The sequence below is a fragment of the Sceloporus occidentalis genome, unplaced genomic scaffold (assembly GCF_023333645.1).
Source record: "Sceloporus occidentalis isolate IW3139 unplaced genomic scaffold, rSceOcc1.0.p SCAF_45, whole genome shotgun sequence".
In the NCBI taxonomy this organism is placed as follows: Eukaryota; Metazoa; Chordata; class Lepidosauria; order Squamata; family Phrynosomatidae; genus Sceloporus; species Sceloporus occidentalis.
Window position 1 is genome coordinate 8065737 of NW_028317025.1, and position 12909 is coordinate 8078645.

The following is a 12909-nucleotide window of genomic DNA, read 5'->3' on the forward strand; positions in this document are numbered from 1 at the left end:
CCAGGACCTATTTATACCCAGGACTGTATCTATAACAAGGGGACATCCTCTACGGCTGGAGGAAAGAAGGTTTCTACATCAGCACAGACGGGGGTTCTTTACAGTAAGAGCGGTGAGATTATGGAACTCTCTGCCAGAGGAAGTGGTGATGGTAAACTCAATAAAAGAGTTCAAAAGGAGCCTGGACGTGTTTCTTGAAAGCAATAATATTACAAGTTATGGATATTAGATTAATAGGGACAGAACGTTGATCCAGGGATTTATTCTGATTGCCATATTTGGAGTCGGGAAGGAATTTTCCCCCTGGTATGGGGCAATTGGCATCTGCTTCATAAGGGTTTTTTGCCTTCCTCTGGATCAACACAGTAGGGACACAATATGTATATAGGTTGAACTTGATGGACTTTGGTCTTTTTTCAACCTTATGAACTATGTTACTATGTTACTATGGCAGGTACTGGAACAAGGCAGGTACCGGAACAAGGCAGGTACCGGAACAAGGCAGGTACCGGAACAAGGCAGGTACCGGAACAAGGCAGGTACCGGAACAAGGCAGGTACTGGAACAAGGCAGGTACTGGAACAAGGCAGGTACTGGAACAAGGCAGCAACCAAACAGGTAGTCCTCCAACTTCAATGTCAAGGCCCAGACTGCAGGGCTGGGCAGGTTTATCAAGGCTGACTTGATCAGGTAAGCCACTGCAGCTGGGCCTGATAATTGGTCTGAGAGGTCCTGAATGGCCAGGGCGGCCACTAGTGGTCGGCAAATGAAAATGGAAAAACAAAGTTTGAACAAGTCCAGCTAGCGCATGGTGAAACGTGACAGTTTGCGTCGTCTGCTACTGTTCCAACATGGATTTGAGGGAGTGGGTCCTGGGCGCTTTTGCCTTGCTCGGCTGGCCACGGCCGGGAGGCATTGCTGCTCCTCATACCCTTTTTTTTTTTTTTTCCTTCCCCTCCCTTTTTCTTCTTCTTCCTTTTCTTTCTTCTCTTTCCTCCTCCCCCATTTTCTCCTATTTCTTCCTCTATTTTCCTGGAGATGCTTCCCATTGGCTCTGCCTGTTATTTACAATGAGATTCAATGACTTCTGTATGCTCACGGTCCTCTATTTGGCGTGTTGGGCCACAGATTTGCTAGTGTCCTTGCTCGTAACGTTTGTTCTCTTGCAATAGCTGTTTTATTCAAGTTTTCGGGCTTATGTACATTAACAGTGTGAGCTGCATGTTTAGTTTGTATAGCCTGCATTCCTTGTGACATGCCTGTCATTTATTGCATTTTTGGAACGCACCTCCTGTATCAATAAAATTACTTCTTAAAAAAAAAAAAAAAAAAAAAAAAGCTCCCATCTGCTAGAGTTGGCTAGGTCTTTATCACCTGCACGGGGTTCCCAAAGTCATAATTTCCGACCGGGGTAGCCAGTTTGTCTCGAGATTCTGGAAGGCCTTCTGTGCGCAACTTGGTATCCAGCTCTCCTTCTCCTCGGTCTACCACCAGAAATCGAATGGGCCTGTGGAAAGGGGTAATTAGGCCTTGGAGCAATTCGGATGCGGTGTTGCATCTTGCACCATCAAAACAACTGGTCAGATCTGCTACCTTGGGTGGAATTTGCTCATAACAGTGCTGTCTTGGTCTCCCTGTTATGTGGGGCCTTTCTGTATCCTCTGAAGGGTGAACACCCCGTGTCCTATTCCCTGGACCTTCCTTCCAATATGCGCATCCACAATGTGTTCTGTGTCTTGCTGCTGAAACCCCTGGTTTGTAATAGTTTCACTACGGTTGCTCCTTGACCTCATTTGATGTCCGTTGACAACCATGAGGAGTTTGAGATCCGCTCCATAGTCGACTCTCATTGGTTCTATGGGAAGCTTCAATATTTGGTCCATTGGCAGGGGAATGGTGCAGTGGAGAGATCTTGGGTACCAGCCCCAGATGTTCATGCTCCCACCCTCCTGCATGCATTTTGCACACATTTTTCACTGAAATCTGGCCTTGGTGGTGGGGGGGTCATTGAGGAGTGGTACTGTTATGGTCTAGATGCTTTTTCTGCTTACTACCAGAGTTACTCAGCTGTAGGCTAATTAACAGCCTAATTAATGGCTACTGTTCTTTGGACCAGCCCATAATCATGCCTACAGCCAGCCCCTTCAGGCTATATAAGCAGCAAAGGTTAACTTCCTCCTTGCCCTTGTGTTGTTTCTGGCTGCAAGAGCATTATCCTTTATTCCTGTTTACCTTGTATGACCAGGCTTTCCCTGACATCCCTCCTGGCTGCTGCCTTCACTGATCTCTGTATTTCTGACCTCGGCTTGTCTGAGTACCCATCTTGTTTCCTTACCCCGTTTGTCTTTTGGTATATTCTCCTGGATCATGATTTGGCTTTGTTTGCTTGGTTTTTACAATACACTTTGCACTATACGTTTGGACTATCTGGTAATGAAAAATCAGCATCTGGAAAGGGCATCTTGAAAGCTGCAAGAACACGTTCAGCAGAGCCAGAGGATAGTACAGCCCCAGCAGAAGCGCTAGCATCAGGGTAGAGTACCTGTCACGGCTAGCTGACCAGCAGTGCAGAAACTTGGTAGTAACCACCAGGTGAATAGGACAGGCAGGAACACAAGCTGAACAAGTCTGGATCACGCAAACGTTCAGTAAGCATAGTCGAGGACAGGATAACCAAACAACAAGCCGAGTCAAACGCAGGAGACAGACAGGAATGTCAAACAAGCCAGGGTCAGAACAGAAAAAAAGTATGTATTATAAGCAGCCAAATGCACAAGGCTCTGTCACAGGCACTGATACTGCATAAGTCCTTTAATTGAATCTCCCGCCCAGGATCGAAATGGAGGCTTGGAACGCAGAAGGTTCATGTCCCTTTAAGAGGCTGTATAGGTCCTGGAGAAGACGCGTTTCCGTGCAGTAGTTATTGGCCACACTGGGGCGCCTGTCAGATCCTGGCGGTGGCTGCTGGCATTGAGGGACCTCGTAGTGACGGCGGTTCGGACGGGCAGAAGGTAAATTATCGGTTGTCACACTACCCCCTTTCAAGGGAGCCGTGACGACGACCAGGAGCCAATTTGGTGCGGTGACAGCGGTGAAAAATAAGAACGTCGGGGAGCAAGGACATCTGCAGAATTGATCCAGGATCGTTCTTCTGGTCCATATACCAACCAGTGGACAAAATATTGTAGTCTACAAACATTCTGGCCTCAAGATCATATTCGTCAGGGCCCTGGACCAAAACGGGGAAGGAAGCTGAAAATCTGTTACAGACAGCTGGTTTCAAAAGTTATGTATGAAAGACATGTATATGCATAGTAGAAGGAAGCTCCATACATATGTAAGATACATCATTAATTTTCTCTAGGATTTGAAAGGAACCAATGTATTTTGGTCCTAAGGTCTTTGTATTCTGTCTGAGAAACAAACTTGCTTGGAAATATAGCTGCTGTGGCCTCCTCATAAGTGTTAAGAGTTACACTGGACTATCCAGACATCCATCCCTGGTCTTCATGCTTTCATCCAACTACTCCTCTGGCAATCACTAATGTCTGCCTTATCTCCTCTTACAGGTATGAATATAACATATTTCATTTGAACCCCTCATCTCCTGCTGTTACCCGTTTTCCACCCAGTATGTTAAATTTGGTGCCCTCTAGTCTAGCTTAATTGCATTTGTTAGCCAAGGTGTGAAACATCTGCCTCCTGTATGCAATCACCTTATCTGACCACTTGTGAGGCAGCCCTATAAATTCCTAGGCCTCACTTGGAAACGTAGCTGCTGTGGCCTCTTCCCAAGTGGCCTCCTCATAAGTGGATAGATAAGAGTTACACTGGAGTTATAGTGATGGGAAGTTCGGATCAGTAAAGTGAATCGGTTCATTTCGAGTCGTTCATTGAAGTGATCCGATTCATGATCCGATTTATCGGATCACTCAATGTCACTCACAGCAGTTACTAATTCCCACTCCCTCCCTGCAGTCACACTGATGATTGGTCCCGCCCCATCCCTTATAGCGTCCACACTGCTCAGCAACTCATCTAACAGTAAGTATAATATTAATATTTGGGCTGCTGAAAGTTAGGGGAGATGGGGGTTAATTTAGGGGCAGTTAAGGTTAATGGATGTTTAGGTTTAATTTAGGGGCAGCTATGGTTGATGGGGTCTTTAGGGTTAATTTAGGGGCAGTTATGGTTTAGGGTTAATTTAGGGGCAGTTATGGTTGGGGTGTTTAGGGTTAATTTAGGGGCAGTTATGGTTAATGGGGTGTTTAGGGTTAATTTAGGGGCAGCTACTGAGAGTTAATTTAATAAGGTTAACTTAAGGTGCAGTTAGATGTAAAGGGGGGCAATCTAAGGGGAATCTAAATCCTGGGGGCAATGAAGATTAATCCTGTATTTCTTTATAAAAGTATTGTGTTAGTGTGCTGTGAACGAGTCTGTGAACGAGTCATGAGTCATAGCTCTTCTGAACGAGTCCGTGAATCTATGAGCTGTAACCTGATCCCAGAGTCTGTGTCTTGTGCTGTGCAGATGACTCACTCTAGGATCATGTTACAACTGCAGTTCATGATTCACAGACTGAACTGTTACAAATAACTTGTTCAGTCTACTGAACCGATTCATCCGCATCATTGAAAAGAATCGGATCAAAAGAACAATTTGTTCATGAACCGGACATCACTATGGAGGGAAACAACATACCAAGTACTACTGCAGAAAGCAGATAACCCACATAAGCACTTGCTTGCTTCACCTCCACCCTTACTATGAACCTGTATATGTTATTATGTCCTCTTCCCACAAATCTTACAATTACTGCAGCGTCTGCACCCCTTGGCAACCCCTCTACAATCCACATATCTCCATCCCGTCTGCTATCACCCCACCTTAGCTCATATGCCATTCTGTTTTCTTCATACCCCAATACCACTAACCATTCTCAAGTGAAGGCATCCAATGCCTACAATCTTATTTGTTATCTGTCTGTCTAGATCCTGCTCCTTCTGTGCTCAGGTGACATTGAACATAACCCTGGCCCCACCATCTGCATCCTCCTCCGCCCCCGCACCTTGCGATCTAACACAAACTACCGCAATCTCTCCAATCTTAAATCAGTCCACTGTAACCCTGGCACCCCTTTCTCCTGTGTCCTCTGGAATGAACGCTCTGTGTGCAATAAACTAACTGCTATCCACCTTTTTTTTTAATCTCAAACCACCTTAGTCTTCTAGCACTCACCGAAACATGGCTGACATCCTCAGACACTCTTACAGTGGCCTTCACTTCAGCCAGGGAGGTGGTGCTGGCATTCTCCTCTCTCCTTTCTGCACCTTTCAATGTCTACCACCAATTCCCTCTCTCTCTCGTCTTTCAAAGTCCACTCTGTCCGTCTTTTCTCCCCAATTGCTCTTCGCGTTACCCCTGTAACTGTAAGGTGTTCATGTACAGCTGAGCGCCTGTGGAGGAAGTCTATTTTACCTGAAGACTTAATTCGCTACAAATTCCTGCTCCGTTCCTATACATCGGCCCTCCATCTCTCTAAACAAACATATTTCCCTAACCCTAAACGTCTATTTTCCACTTTTAACACCCTTCTCAGGCCCACAGCACCTCCCTTGCCCTCCAACTTCTCTGCCCAATAGCTTACCACCTACTTCAAAAACAAAATTGACACCATCAGGGACAACATCCTCCCTTATAGTGTCAATCATATGGTACCTCAACCTCCCTCCTTACCTCAATCCATCCTCACCTGCTTCAGCCCAATTACACCCTTTGAGGTTTCCAAGGACCTGTTGTCCTCCAACCTCACCACCTATCCCCTCGACCCTGCACCTTCACATCTCCTACCACCCCACTCTAGTGTCCTTACCCCAACCCTAACCCAATCTTTAATCTCTCCTTTTCCTCATTCAAACATGCCATCATCTTCCCCCATCCTAACAAAACCTTCCCTTGATCCCACATCCCCATCAAACTACCTTCCAGTCTCTACTTGACCCTCTACAATCTGTTTTCCATCCACAGCATTCAACAGAGACTACACTCACTAAAATTACTAATAACCTCTGTCATGGAGCTGGCTAGTCCGACTACCTCCGCTGACTTGTCCTCCCTTAGCCTGGGACACATTCTTTCCCCGGTTTTCCAGTCACTAGATGAGACTCAGTGTATGGTATAACCAAAACAAAGACTACTTTATTTTTCACACACAGGGCTGAATATATCCAGCGAAACACACATTAACATAAAACAAGATATTGGGATACAAACCGCCCCCTTAATCTGCCTCCCAGAGACAACAGGGGCAGTAAAGGGATTAACAATACAATAGGGTCTATTACTGGCCCAAATCAGTTTCAAGGTTTGGCTGGGGTAAATGTCTGTAGTGGTGGAGCAGGGGAAGGGGGGGGGGGACTGATTTATACAACATTAAACTAAAACAATAATTGTCACTGTCTGCTGGAAATAATCCCTCAGCAAGTGATGTGATGATATACTGCTGGGGTAGCCACAGAGGTCTTTACAAAGTCAGGGCCCATAGTCAATAGGGAGGAGGCTGGCTGTCAGGCCTCTCCAGTGGCCCCAGTGATGGAGGGTTCCATCACAACTTCCTTGCAGCTAAAACAAATGGACAATTCTCACTGGTTATTCTCATGGACCATTCAGCAGCCTTTGACACAGTCGACCACCTCCTCCTCCTACAAACCCTCCACGCTCATGGCATTCATGACATCTCTTTCATTGGTTAAATCCTACCTTTCTGACTGTACTTTTGGGGTCTTATTCAGTGGAACTTGTTCCTCTCTGCTACTGCTATCTGTGTTCCTCAAGGCTCAGTTCTTGGGCCTCTGCTATTCTCCATATACACTTCTTCCCTCGGATAATTTATTTCTTCCTTTGGTTTCCAGTACCACCTATATGCAGATGACACCCTCATCTATATTTCTGCTCCTGACCTTTCCCCCCTCTCTTCTAACTAGCCTAACTGACTGTCTATCAGGAATTGCAATATGGATGGCGTCCCGTTACCTAAAGCTCAACATCTCTAGAACCAAACTCATGGTAATCCCGCCATCTGCTCTGTCCACTTTTTCTGATATCTCTATTACTGTTGACAACTCCACTATCCAACCAACATACCAGGTTCATTGCCTTGGTTGACTCTGCTCTCTCCTTCATCTCTGAAAACCCACCTGTTTAGGGAAGCGTACAACATTCCTTCCCATTACTCCCAACCATCATCATATTCCCAAAAAGGTCTGAAGGTAACAAGGTATTTGTTGAGAGATTGTTGCAGTCCTCTCTTGGCCAAAAAGAATCCTTATTTGTTGAGCACGTGCATCGGGTTTCATCTAAAATTTCTCCCCCAGGAGCAAAACCTAGAGCGATCATTGCAAAAATATTAAATCTCAGAGTAAAAAATGAAATAATGAGTATTGCAAGGAACAGGGAGAAGCAGACATGAAAATTTTAGCTTCTCAATTTTCCCATATTTTTCGCTAATGACTCAGATAAAAAGACGTTTTTTGGAGGTCATGGGGAGACTGAGATCAATGAATTATAAATACTCAATCTTTTATCCAACCAGACTGAAGATATGCATGCCGGTACCTCTTTCTTTATTGAAACTCCAAAAGGTGTGTCAATTTGGCTGGATTCTAGAACTAAATAAAAAGAACCCTAAATTAAGAGTTTTCTTGCCCTTCTAAAAGGGAAGGTGGAGCTCGGGAAGGGAACACTGTAGGGGTAGTTACCAAACTATGTTTTGGATTAAGGGTTTAAAATCCAGTGGGGGTGGTTGGGTGGTAAAATTGGGGCAGAGACCTTTGGTTTTTTTTATATAATATTGTTCCGTGTTCATTGGCTGTATGCTCAGATTTACATATTTGGTCTGATGAATGTTCAATTGAACACTGCAATGACTAACTAAAAAATATTTTCTTCAAATGTGGTTTTAAATATTCTTCTTTTAAATATTTGGTGTTTGTAGAAAGGGTGGGCCATCAGTTTCACTCTGTTTTCTCTACTTTCTCAAGAGGTGTTTCAGTTTTGATTCATAAGAATTTACCATTCACTTTAAATCTAAAATTGATGATAAAGGCAGATATGTCTTCCTAGATTGTCTCATCTATGGTATGAATTACCATATTTTGTCTATTTATATTCCGGCCCAATTTCATAGTGAGGTACTGATTGAGTTTGGTAATTTTGTGTCATTGAATACTAGGGTGGAAATTATATGTATTGAGGATTTTAATATATGCTGTGATACTAAATTGGATAGATTTGGCACCGTGAGTTCTATGAATAGATCAAAAGTATTAATATTCAAAGAATTATTGTCTATATTGAAAGTTCATGATATCTGGTGACTGCAACTCGTGTTTTTCATCAACATATAGAACAGTGTCTAGGATTGATATGGCTTTGACTAGTTACATAAAAAGGGTAGTATACCTGTCTAAATCAGTTTCCGATCACTCTCAATTACTTTTAACTTTGGGAATGAAAACGGTCCCCTGTACATTCCCATGGAAATTGAATTATAGATGGTGGCTATTACAACCAACTATTATAGAGGATTGTAGTAGGGTGATTGATCTGGGGGATTATAAGAGTCAGCCGGCGAACCCAAATATTTTTGAGAAACATTGAAGGTGGTATTGCATGGTTTTTCATGGCAAAGATCTCTGGGATAAAAAGGGGGAAGAAGGAAGAGATAAGGCTCTGGGAAAATCGAGTGAATGTAGCAAAAGACAAGTATATATTATGCCCAAATCGGTCCACTTATGAATTATGGTTATAAACCGAAAGGATGTTTAAACTTTATATGGAGGACCAGGTGGCTTTTGATCTTTTGGGTATCAGGGCAAGGGAGTTCTCAGAAAGGGATAAGGCTGTGATATTGCTGGCTCTGCTGTCCAGAGAGAATAAAACACAAATTACAAGAATACAAATAACTGAAGATAGCTATACTACAGATCCCAAGGCAATTAACACTTGCTTTGGGAAATATTATAGCGAGCTATATAGATCAAGACTTGCTGTCTGTTCATCTTGGATAAAAAAGTTTTATTTAAATTGATAGAAATAACCTGGACTTACCCTTGACTCTGGAAGAAATTATGGAAGCAGTAGATTCTTTACAATCTCAAAAAGCTGTCTGTTCAGACGGCTTTCCAATTGACTGATATAAACTGTGACAGGGCCAGGTTAGCTGGCTCATAGGTTCGTGTAAAGTTTGTGTCCAGTTCGTGATACGGTGACCCGGTAATATTTTATAAGGCATTTTATTTTGTAACCGGCCCAGAGACTGAATGTGGCTGCAGGCTCCAGCCTTCAAAGGAATAATCAGTTAACCTGGCTGGGGCTCTTAATCAGCCAGCACAGCCCTGTTTGCCCAGACGGCACCCGCACTACAGGAGGGATAACACAGGTGGGGAAACCCATTGTATCCTTTAATCCCCTTACCTGATACATTGTCTATACACTAATGGGATTTGTGGTGGGATTGGGTTTGGTGCACATTAAATTGAGGTCATATATAAGTTCTGTGTGTTTGTAATAAAGGAGTTCTTGTTTTACTACGAATGGTGGTCTTACTGATCCGTGGATAGCAGGAGCTATCCGTATGAGGGACTGACTGGTGATTCCTTTCAGATTCGATGTATGAAGCTGATTTAATTGTGCTACTGAAACCTGGAAAGGAGCCGGCCTTATGTGAATCATATAGACCAGTACCATTACTGGGAGCAGATATAAAGATTCTGCCAGCTACCCGACTGTATAAAATTTTAGACAAACTTATTTATGTTAATTAAACAGGCTTTATGCCTGCTAAATCAACGGCTACAAATGCTCTGAAAAATACCCCTCGTCTTATAATCAGACCTCAAATAGAGGTCTGACTATGAGACTAAGATCCAGATCCCCTGCATCGCTGCAGGGGACCTGGATCCTCCTGTCTTATCCCCCCACACACACTTACTGGTACTTCCGACTCCCTGCTGTGTAGTCAGGGCAGAAGGTAGACTTCTACGCAATTCGCGTAGGCAACTTCCGCTGCAACCGGAAGGAGGTGCGGTTAGCAGCGGGGGTTGTCTGCGTCCATCGCGCAGACCTTCCCCGACTGTCAGAAAACTCTCCTCTCTGACAGTCGGGGAAGGTCTGCTCAATGGACGCAGACAGTCCCTGCTGCTGATTCTTACGGGCAGAAAATGTTATTTCAGTCAAGGCTAAATTAGTTGGATCAAAATTCTCTATAAGAAACCCAAACTTAGGGAATGTACTGGCAGGGCTGTAACAAATTGGATTGATTTGGGTAGAGGAACTAGCCAAGGTTTCCTTCTTTCCCTAGCATTACTCTATTTGTTAAGCCCCTGGCTGAATATATTAGAATATCAGATAGGATAAAGGGTTTCAGAGTGGGCCAGAAAGTAGAGAAGGTTGCTCTGTATGCTGATGGTTTTTTATTGTTTTTGGAGGATCCATGCTCTTTATTGGAAAACATTCTACAGATTGTAAAAGAATTTGGGTTCCTATCCGGTTTAAAGATAAACTGGTCTAAATCGAATATAATGCAACTTGACAAGGGAGCTAGGAAAAAGAGTTTCGTTACTTGTCCTCTTCTCTCTCTAACTTGGACCGAGAATTGTAAGTATTTGGGGGTTATGATCTCAAGTGACATGACATCATACTTTAAGTTAAATGTCCAACCAGTATACGAAAGAACAGTGCAAAAACTGTTTGGAAACAGTTAACCTAGTCTCCTAGAATCATGTTTCTTCCTCAATACATTTATTTTTTTTCAAAATTTTCTGATTTCTCCCCCAAGAACCTTTTTCGTAAAGATTCAATCTATTGTTAACACATTTATTTGGGCAGGTAATAGAAGACAAATTGGTACCGTATTTCCCCATGTATAAGATGCTCCCACGTATAAGAAGATGCACCTTAAACCCTTCCGTACCGGGACGTACCTGGTACTTCCTGGTCACATGTCACCAACAGACCGGGACGTACCAGGTCATCCCCCAAAAATGCCCCCACATTGCCACAATCATGGTGACCGCGGGGGCGCTGCTGCTACTGTCTGCCCAGGTGTCTGGGAAGACCAGCACAGCCACTCAGAGCCCGCCCCCGAGCCTGTGATCACTCCATCGGAGTGATTCTGTAGGCTGAAAACGCGATTGCAGGAAAACCAGCTTCAGGGACAGGGGGAGAGGGTTCTTCAGTCTCCACATGAGTGTGGAGACCAGCCCCAACCCTCCCCTGCTGCCTGACTGCTCCATGTATGAAACAATCGCGGCATTGAATGGGTTAACATTTGTCCCCACAAGCTTGTGGGGACTAAATATCAGTCAATGCTGTGCTCCAATGGAGCATCAGCATTGAAAGAGAAAAAAAAATATCAAAAAAAAAAAACAGCACTGACCTGAAAGTCCAGGGTGCTTCCAGGTCAAATGCTGTGAGTTTATTAAGTCGGCTGATGATGAGCAGATCACTCCTGGCCAATAGGAGTGATCTGATCGTTATGGCAGCCCCTGGATGACCCTGCCTTAGAAAGAGAGAGGGGTCATCTATGGTAATTGTGGAAAAAAAATACATAATTAAGTCATTAAGTCAAAAGACATTTTAAGTCACTGATTATTGATCGGTCTCCCTGATCAATGTCAGTGGCCTAAACTTGTCACTAACAAGCCTGAAAACTGTCAAAATTACCCTAGTTGAACACCTTGACCTGTCTACATATACTTTTATTGGGTGATTTAAATTGGGGGGCTTCCAAAATGTCCCAGGTGGGATATGGGCCCAGCAAACCAATTTCAAAAAATGTGCGCCTGTTCCAGTTTTGGCCTCATAGCTTCCTCAAAAAAAAAAAATGCATTAACCATGCATGTGAGGCCTTGTTGGAATCAATGTTGGTGAACAAAATGTGGTGTTTTCTTCCACTGTTGCACTTATGGTGTGCAAGAAATTCAATGCAACATTGAAATGTATGTGTTAAAAACGCAATAAAATAATTTCCCTGTGAAGTTTGGCAGACATCAGTGAAGAAATAGCTGCCTGAAAACTGTCAGAATTATCCTAGTTGAACACCTTGACTTGTCTACTGTTCATGAATATATATTCTTTTATGGGGTAATTTACAGTGGGGGGCTTCAAAATGTCCCAAATGGGATATGGGTTCAGTAAACCAATTTCTGAAAATTCCAAATTTGAAAACTAAAATGCGCATGTTCCAGTTTTGCCCTCATAGCTTCCTCAAAAAATGCATGAACCATGCATGCGAGGCCTTGTTGTTACCGGGGGATGTTGGTGAACACAATTTGGTGTTTTGGTCTGCAGTTGCACATATTCTATACAAAATATAGTATAAAATCTAAAGCAACATTGCAACATATGCAAAAAAAAAAATAAAAAAAATATAAAAATACCTCAAAATTTGGCAGCAATTTTTGAAAAGTGTCAAAATGACCCTAGTTGTACACCTTGACTTATCTACTGTTCATAAACATATAATTTTGGGGGGATAATCAGTATCTGTGACAACTATTGCAGTTATTAGCCTACCATGCCAAATTTGAAAAAAAAAATACATTTTAAAAACGTGATGCATGCCTTGCAATATTTGCCCTATACTGGTCAAAATAGATGAAAATCCTGGCCATATTGGGTGGTTTCCGAATCAGGACAAATTAATGAATTTTGGATAATTTTTTCCCATTGGTTCAATGTGCGTACAATTTGTATGTATACCCACTTTTTCAAGTTTATTTCAAACAAAACAATGTACTACCCAGCTTAATATAGTTTCAAATGAAAGTCCTACTTGTCCTAAACGGGTTCATTTTGGGGCCTGAAATTTGAAAAAAAGTGTATTACATAGTTATTGAACTCAAGTTG